Genomic DNA, 12,875 nt, shown 5'->3' with positions numbered 1-12,875 from the left:
TTTTGTTTCAGTCTATGCAGCATAGTTTCTGTATGAGGGGACATGTGACTCATTAATTAGTGTGTTTTTATCTCAGTTGTCTGTAATTGCACTATTTGTTGAGAAATACATTACACAGACTCCTCATACCTTATTCACTGGCATAATAAAAGTACTTATTTTTATTGCCTCTGCAGTATAGTGGCTCTTAGGGAGGGCGTGTTGTTTACCACTGCAAGCGAGTTACTATATCCCCACATGAACATGTTTAAGCTTTTTTTCATGTGTGAAGTATATGCGAAACTTTTATTGGTAACAGAAAACTAGCTCGGATGACAGTGATAATATAAAACGAGTTTTGATATGTATATAAAGTCAATATCAACAGTCCCTGATTACGAACGCGTTATGAAAGGGACAGAAAGATTTGGAACTTCCCTGGAGAACATTCGAAGTAAATACAATTAACCACTTCTTTGAAATGAAACATATGAATAAGCAATATTTACTAATATTCGTTAAGCACCGAAATACGCAGGAAGCAAAGTTTGTAAACCAACACCAATGTGTGAAGTTTTCCATTAAAATATAAAAAATAACAAAAAAGAAATAATAAAAGTTAAATACGTTTCTTTTAAAATAAAAAAATATACTTAGTCTTAAAACATTTTAAATTTGTTTTCATTATTTCACGGCCCCCCTCAAGAAAACCTACGGCCCCCAAGGGGGCCGCGGCCCACAGTTTGGGAAGCGCTGCACTAGCTTTTCTGGTTATTTACAGAAATATCTTTCAACTCCTATGTTTTGTGTGTTTTGTGGTGTGAATATATGTTAGCCACAGTAACCTATAATGAAAAAGTGAAATGTCTTTTCAGACTTGAAAAGACATTTCACTTTTCACTTTTCGTTTGCGTTCTGTGAATATATGTTAATCAACAATTTGGAATATTCAGAAAACCTAGATAGTACCAAGATGTTCCCATTCTGGAAAGAAATGTAATTTTTTTTTTTTTTTTAACTTGAACATAACAATTGATAATTGTAATACAATAATCACTGTTCGTATGTTTTTTGGTAAGCGTAATTCTAATACTGAATAGTTAGTTTTTTTTTTCATAAGAATAATCATAGGATACATATTATAGTACCAACATGGTCCTATTTCTGCATATTGCATTGTAAATAATATCTGTGAAATAAATATGTAAACTTAAAAGAACAAACTGTGTCTTTGATGTGTTAAGTAAGAACATTTTTGAAATGTTTAAGTAAGAACACTTTTGAAATCACCGTGAATACACACACAATTTGTTTATTTATTTATTTATTTATTGAATTTTAAGATCTTAATTTTAGACAAATCAAAATATTCGGATGAATTATGAATAAAATATGAACTTGATTAGAATATGAATATAGAAGAAAATACAGATGAGCTATGAAAAAAAATTGTATGCTTGAGTGCCATTAGTATATATAATTAAATTATTCGGAAAACTCGAAACACGGACGCCATCACAACTCTACTCTACTCTAAGAATTCCCACCTTTAACAAGAAAGAAAGAAATACCCCATAATGTATTGGAAATTAGTACAGTCATAGCCAAACCAAAATACCATGTGATATCAAAGAGAGACATATGTTCCCCAGAAATTTCCAAACACATAACGTCACGAATCTTATCTCTAAATATCACACCACGTGATGTTCCCGACAGACGAGGGCCCACCAAAATTCCAAATATTCTAAACTCTATAACAACAAACATTCATGTGACTATTCCTTATCTAATCTTGATCTTGTTAGAAGTGTCCCACCAATCACGACACGATTCCTTATACACTAATATATCTTCCTTTCCATTCAAAACAATAACGTCACTTATTTACAACTAACAATTGACGTCACTGATCTTCATCTGACAACAACAAACATTCACGTCACGATTCCTTATCTTATCTTGATCTTCATCTTGTCACTAGTGCACCACCAATCACAACAGGAATCCTTTTCTCTACCATCACCCATAATTCCATACGCGAACCAAAACACAAGAACTGAAGCCATTGACACATATGCCTACAGAGAAATTCCAAACATTCCAAACTCATGACGTCACACACAAAGACGTCATCAGCCAATCACGTCACGATTCCTTATCTTATCTTGATCTTCTCACTACCGCTACCCCTACTACTAAGGGCTTTAAAGTGAGTCGAGTTTTTTATATAGGAAGTGGACCCTCCAGTGAGGGGGGTCAGAGAGTTAGCCAGCTGTTTAGAAAGTCTGTAGCAAGGTGCATTGGTGGCATCTACTATAGGTCTGAGTGGGGAATTGGGTTTGTGGATTTTTGGTAAGCCGTAAATTCGGGGGGGGACAGGAGCGGAAAGGTTTAAGTTTTTTCGTGATGTCGGGGGGGGGGGGGCCAGGAAGATACTTTTTTAAGTAAGATTTTTAATTTTTTAACTTGTGTTTTTGTGGGGTCGTGTTCTAGCGGGATGTAGGTAGCGCGATCGAGAAGGATAATTTTCATTTTGCGATTGTATTTACTGGTATTAAGAACGACTGTGGCATTACCCTTATCCGCTCTCGTGATGACGATACTTTTTTCTTTCCGTAATTTTAGGAGAGCTGTGCGTTGGGCATACGCATATCGAGCATTCGTGCTCGATATAATAATCAAAATAAACTACAAATAAACGTACACAGAGCGAAATCGGTGAGAGAGAGAGAGAGAGAGAGAGAGAGAGAGAGAGAGAGAGAGAGGGAGCAATCAACGAATGAAAATGAACCCATAAATAAACTATGCACTAGTATGCAGAGTATCGTATTCGGTCAAATAGCGTCGTTTAGAGGTGCTTCCCAAACTTATGAATGTAAAGGACCCCTTTGGAAAAATAAAATATTTCGCAGTCCCCCATCGAAAAAAAAAATCGTAATACAGACATATATTATTATAATATTTATTGCATTTATATTCAGTACAATTTATATTCAAGATTTTGCGTTTGTAAGCTTTTTTTGTACTTCTTATCAATACCTTTGAAATGAAACTTATATGAATAAGCATATATTTCGATAAGTTCGATTTTCGTTCCGACGGGAGGAATCTTTATCTGCACGCTTTCAATCGAAGGTGAGTTAGCCGATCTCATACGGAGGTAGCACGGTTTTTCTTCCAAAAACTCGGATTTTTCATTCCGCATACAGACAAATTGGCCCTTCAGAACACACGCAATTTACAGACAAAAAATACTAGTTGTGGTGGCCGTTAGATGGCGTTGATTCGTTGTAAGGTTCGGTGTAGTAGTTGAGACAGCTGTAGTTGTCCTCCTGCGATGAGTCTTCGGACTCCTTGGAGGTGTCAGGAATAATAATAATAATAATGATAATAATAATAATAATTATTATTATTATCATTATTTTAACGGTGTCTCCATGGAGTCAAAAGACTCATCGCGGAAGAACCGACATTGACACACTAACCATTATTTACACAATACCTGTCATACCTCTCCTTAAATTCATTCACAGTTGAAGCATTCACAACCACCTCTGGCAAAGTATTCCACCCATTCACAACCACCTCTGGCAAAGCATTCCACCCATTCACAACCTTTCAAGTAAAAAATCTACTCCTAACACCCTTGTTAACCACACTCTTACACAATCTCCAGGGATGGCCCCCTCATTCTCTCACTTCCTGCACTGGTCTTAAGAATATCATCAGTATCAACCCTGTAAAATCCCTTTAACAATTTAAATACCTCTATCATATCTCCTCTCCTACATCTATCAGCTAGTTTTTGGAGCCAACAGATCATTAATCTATCCTCATAGGGAACATCCCACAGACTTGCAACAATCTTTGTAACCTGCCTCTGAATCCTCTCCACCACTTCTGCATCACCAAGAAATCCTGGCGACCAGATCTGTGCACAATAGTCCAAATGCGGCCTTATTAATGCCTTATAGAGTGGAACAATAACTTCCCTATCCCTGCTTGTTAGTGTGTTCCTCAACAACCATGTAATCTGATGTGATGATTTGGCAATCTTTGCAATATGCCCTTTAAACTTAAGTTCTCTGTCCACAATAACTCCCAAGTCTCTTGTCTCATCAACTTCCTGCAGTTCAGTTCCGTTAATATAGTAACCAGCATGTAATGTCATCCTCCCGATGTACATCACCTTACACTTAGCTACGTTGAACTGACAGCCATTTACCTCAGTCCATACCGTCAGCCTATTTAAGTCATCCTGTAAAATATCCACTTCATTTGAATTGACTATTGCTCTTCCCAATTTTGCATCATCAGCAAACAAGTGGATATTTCCATTCAAGGTATTTCCAATATCATTGATGTACAAATTAAACAATAGAGGACCAAGAACTGAGCCCTGAGGTATGTCACTAGTCACTTGCCTTTTCCTGGACTCAGCTCCTCCGTAAACCACTCTTTGATATCTGTCCACCAGCCATCCTTTAATCCAAATCACCATCTTCGGATCCAAACCCATTTGCTCTAATTTATGTAACAGTTCCATGTGGAATCCTGTCAAAAGCCTTTGCAAAGTCAAGCAGTATCACTGAGTAAGGATTTCCTTTATCCAATTCCACTGTTACTTTATTATAGAAAGTAATCAAATTACTTAGGCAAGACCTACCCTTTACAAAACCATGTTGCCCCTTATAAAGTATCATATTGCTGTCCACCCAGTTCTGAATTCTAATTTTAACCAATTTCTCCAAAATCTTTACCACCACTCCAGATAATCTGATTGGTCTATAATTTGCAACCTCAGTCTTAGAGTCTCCGTTGTGCAATGGAACTATTTCCCCCTCTTTCCACTCTATTGGCACTTTACCAGAACTGAGGCTTAAATTAAACATTCTGGTTAGAGGAGTTGCTAATTCTCTTGCACATTCTCGTAACACATGGGCTGATATGCCATCTAACCCAATGGCAGTGTTAGCATTAAGGTTCTTTAATATATTAAGCACCTCAATTTCATCTATCTCTATATTCTCATCAGTCAATGGCACATCTGACACTGCACTATCACTACGAAGATGGTACACTTTTGCGATAATATTTACTAATATTTATTAAGCGCCGAAATACGCAAGAAGCAAAATTTGTGAACCAACACCAATGTTTAATTTTTTCCATTAAAATATAAAAAAACAACAAAAAAGAAAAATTAAATATTTTTTTAAGATTAAAAAAAAAAAGAACCACCTAGTCTTAAAACATTTTAAATTTGTTATTCTTATTTCACGGCCTCCCTCAACAAAACCTAACGGTTCAGTTTGGGAAGCGCTGGTTTAGAGCCTTCGTTATGTCCGTCTAGGTTCTCTTCCCATATTCCATGATGTCGTGTTATATTAGTTGATAGTATGGACAGGAGTATGCAGCTGATCCTATTCCTTCTGATGAGTCAGTCATGAGAGTGGGGAAATGAATATTTAAATATTACCAAAAAACTTAAATTTGTGTGTTTACTTAAAAACTGGTTTGTGTGTGTGTGTGGGGGGGGGGGGTGTTGAATTCAAAAACGACGTTCTTTACGTTTCATAATCAGCTAAAATAAATACCTGTGGTTACAGAAAATATCTGCTTAGCAAAAAAGAAAGTTTGTTGAATGGTGTAATTTGAGAAGTTACCCTCTTCTACTTAAGCTACGAACTGTCAACAATATCGGGCGGATTTGTGATACGTTTTTGCGAATTTCCGAAACTATTTATTTCATTTTAACTAGTGAAATGGACTGTTATGTTGCTCTCTTGAACTTTGACATTTCATTGCAGTCTTTCGCCACAGGCCATATTCTTTTCGTTTAGTTAATCGATAGGAAGCAGGTAACTCTTGATTTGTGATACATAAATACATTATTTTAAATAAATACTCTTACGCTGAATTAATAAATTACAAAAATTTATCATTAAGTATTAACTTATTTACATTAAATAAGTATATGAAACAAATTTTCAGCAATTAACCATCCACCTCAGTTTGTTTGGAATGAGCTTAGTCTGTAAATTGTTTTTGTATGCAGAAAATGCACCACAACATTTTCCGTTACGTCTCGCGATTACCGTGAAACAAAGGCTTCATGTTGCAACTAGTTATATATTAGTGGATAATTCTGGATGTGAAAATGCTATTTTTGAGGGAAAAAAAACTTTTTTTTTTTATCATAAAAAATTAACGAAATAATTGCTTATTTTCTAAGTCGGATGCAGAAGGAATCAAATAAATTAAAAACCTTTGTCTGCTGCTTTATTTTTACTTCAATATACATTAAGAGCGTATATGAAATACTGTATTTGTATATTTATAAAATATTTATACGCATGTCGTTCATATAAAACATTTAAATCGCTGACATCTATTGTTTATATTATATTTAGAATTAGCTTAGTCAACTGTTTACTTTTAAAATATTCATCATACGAATAGTGTGGCGTTAAAGATTTTTTTTTTTTTAAATGATCGATATATATAGTATAATGTGATTTATTCTTTATTAGTACGTTTTTTAAATCGCACAAATAAGACTAAGATCGAAACACAGAATTTATATATTAATTCACTGACGAAAAGCGCTAACTTTCACACAGCTAATCCATTTCAGGTTTCACTGTGAATCGAAAGGTGACGAGCCGATGAAACTATTACATAATCAAATAAAGAACCCATTTCCACTATCTACAGCGAAAGGCTTTCCGAACAAAAGGGGTATAAAGAAATATTAAACGGGACAATAGCATTTCTGCTGTATCTAAAACGTAATGGTTTTAGAAAATGTTGGATGTCTGGGGAAAGTTAATTTGCTTGTTTGTCCATATTGTATTTTACGAATCCATATTAGATTAGGAAGTTAAAAAAAAAACCTCAAATAATCTGAGATGATCAGAAATTTTTTTATTAACGTATCGGGAACTGCATACTTTTTTTTTCTTTCTTTCTCATTTTTTAATATTAAGTATGCCGATCCTGATGATTTGATAAAAAAACAAAATCTTTTGTGATCGTCTCAGATTATTTGATACTTCATTTTTTTAAAACGTTGGACTGGGCTTTTTATTTCTTCTCAGTTATAAAGATCTGAGTTCGATTCTCATCATGACGAGAGAAATATTTATATGGACTTTTTTTTAAATTGAAGATGAACTAGGTATGCTCGCAGGAACTCGCTATTTCAGGTAACAGTATGAGTGTTAGGGTGTTCAGATTACGAGATGGCAGCAGATAACTGATGCTGTACTCTTGCCTCAAGGCTTCTAAAATCATTGAACACCCTCAGTTCCGGTTCTGGGATACCTGCTCTCCGCCAATTTCCAAAAGTTAAAATAAAATAATCCCATTTACTTCCTTTAGGGAATAAAAAAGGCATTCGAGGAAACACTGCAGTTAAATTCTCTTCTTTGACTAGAGGAAATTTTTCTAAACCCCTTTTTGGACCGGATCTCAGTTATTCGATCTCTAGCACGAGCCTTTTTTTTTTTTTTTTTTTTCCCCTAGAAACTCGGGTTTTTCGTCGCGAACTCAAGGAAATCGACCGTAGAATCCAATCTACACACTTTTTCCAGATAATAAATATAAGTGTTAGGATTTGTGACTACTAGATGGCGGCACTTGATTGTCTACCGGTGAATATTGAATTTCCTCAGTCTTCAAAAGTTGGCGAAACGTTTTCGTTTACTCTTCAGAAATGAATAAAAGAGCGGAGAATTTAAATAGTCTAGAAAGGTTTGGGTAAATGTGGGGAGGAACAGCACTTTTACAAGCCAACTGTAAGACATTAGATGTGGAGATCCACAGGTGAAAGAGTTTGTTATGTTAGTTGGATATACTGGAGGAGGCTGAGAAATGAAAAAGAACTGGTGGTGGAATTATAAGTTGGTTCAGGGGCATGTTGCAAAGTTAGTAAATGCAACTCAGAGAACAGTTGGAACAGTGAAAAGGAAATATTGTCGAAATTATTTACAGATGGATGATCAAAAGATTTTTCAAAGAATAGAACAATGAAGGAATAAATATAAAGGGCCATCCCTGAAAGCTGCCCCCCATGGAGAGGTATGAAGGCTAGTATTGACAGTTTGTGATGCCTATGGTGGATTCACATCCCATGATGAGTTTTTTTTTTTTTTTTTTTTTTTTGATGTGGAGATTCTGTAGTTATTACTGCCACCAATACCAATGACGAATTTTCTTTTTAGTTTATAATATCAAACTGTAACAGTCACTTTTTCAAAATTTATTTTGTTTACTTGCCACATACTACTACTGAAAAAAGAGCTTGTCATTAGTATTAGTGACATTAGTAACTACAGAATCTCCAAGTCAAAAAAAAGACTCAGTAGTAACTCAGAATATCAAAGTCAGAAAAACAATAATTGTAGGTGCTTTGCTTATTAATCAACACACACACACACACACATGGGGGAGGGAGGAGCTGAAAAGTTCTGATTAATACCTAGAACAAAAATCTATTAAAGCAACCAGTATAGTCGACAGGGTGTAGCATAGAGACAGCCTGCCTCATGGTGCAGCTTAATAAGGGCGCTCGTTCAGCCATATTGTGGTAGGCACCATCGCTATGCTAACAATTCCTGTTAGTGTAGCAAGTGCAAAAAGAAATTTTTCCAAGCTTAAACTGATTAAAAGTTATTTGCAAACAGCAATGACCCAAGAAAGATTGGTTGGTCTAGCAACTATATCAATAGAGGTGGACATAGACTTGTAATTTAAATTTAGAAGGGCTTATAAACAGTTTTATTGTGCGATATTCCCATAGAGCAAAAACATTTAATTAATATTATTATGTAATTGTTTTGCATCAATGTTTCTCTTGTAATAAAACAAAAAACAGCAATTGGAGATTTTCTTATATTTTTGTCCTATAATCAATCCATCAGGGGCGATATTTAATTGTTTGCCTCAGGGCACGATCTAATCTGGTAACGGCCCTGAAAGCAACTCTTCCTCCTGTACATCCTAGAAGAAAATGAACAATTATTACAGTTTGATGAAACATCAGGGTTAAAGGGTTTTAAGATATGTTCTTTCTTATGGTTATATCAGTTGCTTTAATATAATTTTTGCTCTAGGTGTTTGTCAGAACTTTTCAGCCTGCCTGTCCCCCTTGTGTGTGTGTGTGTGTGTGTGTGTGTGTATTGTCAAAAATTATTTATTGATGGATGATCAGAAGATTTTCCAAAGAATAGAAAACACTGTGAGGGAATAAATGTAAATATATGTGTAAAAAAAGTCTTTTTGCTTTTTCCTCATGGAGAGGTATGAAGACTGGTATTGACAGTCTATACTGCCTAGGATGGATTCACATCCCATGATGAATCTTTTTTGACTTGTAGATTCTGTAGTTACTACTGCCACTAATATTAATGAGAAGCTCTTTTTAGTTTATAATTTCAAGCTGCAACAGTTACTTTGTTTTCAAACCTTAATTGGCTTACTTGCCATATACTGTTAAGAAAACAATGATTGTAACACTTTGCTTATTAATCAATATAAATAATGATAATGGAATAATTTACATTAAAAAAAAAACAAAAAAATTCATTTATATATATCGGCTAAAAAAAAATCACCAACGCCTTTATGATGCAAAAGCTAAAATATATTTACTAGAAGGATTAACAAGAACCCCGAATTTTAGTATCATTGTATAATTCAAACCGAAGCCCAAACTGCATGTAGTAAAAAGTATAAAAGATAAGCAGATCAGTGTTGAGATGCAACTAAGATAAACTTAGTCCAGTTTTATTTAGATTAGACTGATGTAGCAGAGCTTCACAGCTCTCCTTATGTGGTCTTTCCATTAGCGACACCATTGTAAAGGACTCGGGTATTTTTCCTGAGAGCTCCATGCCTGAGGTGTTACGCAGACCATGACTGTTCTGCCTCAATGGTCAGTAGGCAAGCAGTGAAGCATTACTCCATTATTCCAGTATAAATTGATCTGATGGATAAATCCCTGACGCACTTTTCACAGTTGAGAAATGTCCCATGGGAGAAATAGTGCTGCTTAATACTGCCCAGATAAGTTTTTTAATACTTCTGACTACAATGTTTTTTTTTTTTTTCTCTATGCAATATTTGAACTTTTAGACCTTTTTGTGTTACTATAAGCTATTATTTAAAGTTTGTGTTAATTATTATTCTGCATGCACCTTAATGAAGTGTGAAGACACATCAGGGATATCCAAACTATCTGCACAATCTATCATATCCTTGAACCCATTAACAAACAAAGCACTCGCAACTGACTATAGCAATCCATTCCACTATACTCCAAGCAAATAATCTAATTCTCACACTCCTACTTTATTCAACATCATGGGGATGACCTATTGTTCTGGCCCTTCTAGCCAAGTGCTGAAACATTTCCCATGCATCAATCCTATAAAACCCTTGAAGTAACTTAAATGTTTCTATAGTATCTCTTCTTTTTCCTATCAACCAACTTCTATCCACACATCCTCAATCTATCCTCGAAGGAAAATTCCACAGACCACTCGCCATTTTGGTCACTCACCTGTGTATCCTCTTCACTGTTTCCTCATCTCCCCCCCCCCCCCCCCCCAAGAAACACAGGAGGCCAGATCTGAGCACAGTAATCGATATGTGGATCAAGACCTTATAAAGAGAAATAACTTCCTTATCTCTACTTGTTAGTGTGTTATGCAGTAGCCAAGTAATCTTAAGAGCTACTTTAGCAACCTTGCAGTATGTCCTCTAAACTTTAACTCTGTCTACCACCACCACTACCCTTAAATCGCTAGCTTCATTTATTTTCCTGGAGTACAGTGCCATCAATGTGATGGCTTGTAATCTGTTTATCTAAAAATGCATAACTTTACATTTCTCCACATTAAACAGACACCTATTATCTTTTGCCTATACTGACAGCCTATTTCACTCATCCATCAAGCTCTCCACATCACCTTGATTAACTATTACTCTACCTAATTTTGCATTATCAGAAAACAACTGAATATTTCCTTTCAGGTTATTTCCTATATATTTAAGAACAAATTGAACAGCAGTGGTCCCAGCATTGAACCTTGCATCACACTACTAGTCACTTGTTTTTGTATTGATTCTGCCCCTCTATATACCACTTTTTGATATCCGTCCAGCAGCCACCATCTTATTCATATAACCAGTGTCATATCCATCCCCATTTGTTGTGATATGTGTTAGTTACATGTGGTGTTCTGTCAAATGCCTTTGCGAAATCCACAGAATTGTGTAGCCATTTTCTTTATCCAACTCAGCAATGCTATTATAAAAAGATGTCACACACCTCATATACTGATTGGTCTATAATTTGCTACTGCATTATTAGAACCTCCCTTATGCAAGGGAATTATTTTGCCCTCTTTCAACTTCCTTGGAACTCTGCCAGAGATGAGATTTAAATTAAAGAGCATAGTCAAAGGTATTGCCAGTTTCCTTGTACATTTTTGCAAAACCTGAGCTGTTGTTGTTTTTGTTGTTATTATTATCTGAGACATCCAGGGAGTTGGGGACTCATCAAGGGAGGCTATACATCACCCAAACTAGCTATCATACCTTCCCTTAAATTCATTCACATTAGGTGCACTTGCTACCCCTAAAGACAAAGTATTCAATCTTGTGAATGTGACTTCATGGAGAGATTGAGTGCAGTTGATGATGGGGAGGAGAGACTGACTGTAAGTGAGCAAGAGGTGTTTGGGGAGTTGAGTAAACTAGATGTAAATAAGGCTGTGGGACTTGATAATATATCACCGCGTATTCTGAAGGAATGTGCCAGAGAGTTGACACCTGCCTTGACATATTTTTTTAATACGAGTTTTGCACTTGGTCAAGTCCCTAAAGAGTGGAAGGAGGGCAAGATTGTGCCACTTCATAAAGGAGGTGATCGAACTCAAGCATCAAACTATAGGCCTATCTGTGTGTCAGGTGTTGTGGTTAAGTTGTTGGAGAAGCTTGTGAGAACTAGGATCCAGAGTTGGGTTGACAACAATGGTATAATCTTTGATGGACAGCATGGATTTGCTAAAGGGAGGTCGTGTTTTAGTAATCTACTTACTTATTACAATAAAGTGACCGCTTCCTTGGACAGAGGAGAAGGATACACAGTAATATACTTGGATTTCGCAAAAGCTTTTGATAGAGTACCTCATGATAAGTTGACAGTCAAACTAGAGCAGATGGGGTTGGATATTAGATTAGTGCATTGGATTGGAGACTGGCTATCTGATAGGTATCAACAAGTTGTGTATGGGGGTGCAATATCCGGGAAAAGGAAAGTCACTAGTGGAGTGCCTCAGGGATCTGTTTTAGGGCCATTACTATTTAACTTGTATATTAATGATATTGGCGAAGATTTGGATGGAGATATTCAGTTGTTTGCAGATGATGCAAAGTTGGGACGAACCATAAAGAGTAGTGAAGATGTTGTGGCCTTGCAAGAAGACTTGAATAAATTGAGTGATTGGGCAAGCAAATGGGGATGTGAGTTCAATGTTGCAAAATGTAAGGTTTTAAAATTTGGAAAACAAAGATGGGATGCAGAATTTATGCTTGGTGAGAATATATTGTTGGAAGTAGAGGAAATAAGAGATCTGGGAGTGATAGTGGATAAGGATCTAAAATTTAGGGGGACACATCGCCAAAATTGTGAAGACAACACAAAGACTTCTGGGAATGATGAGGAGGACACTGACGTGTAGAAGTAGGGAGATTCTTGTTCCATTGTATAAGGCTTTGATTAGGCCACACATGGACTATTGTGCCCAGATTTGGTCACCTGGTTTTCAGAAGGATGAAGAGATGTTGGAAAGGGTCCAAAGGCGACTGACTAAGGTAGTTTCTGA

Source organism: Typopeltis vanoorti, chromosome 9, assembly GCF_054136105.1.
Source record: "Typopeltis vanoorti isolate ZY-2024b chromosome 9, IOZ_Tvanoo_1.0, whole genome shotgun sequence".
NCBI lineage: Eukaryota > Metazoa > Arthropoda > Arachnida > Uropygi > Thelyphonidae > Typopeltis > Typopeltis vanoorti.
This window is presented reverse-complemented; position numbering follows the sequence as displayed.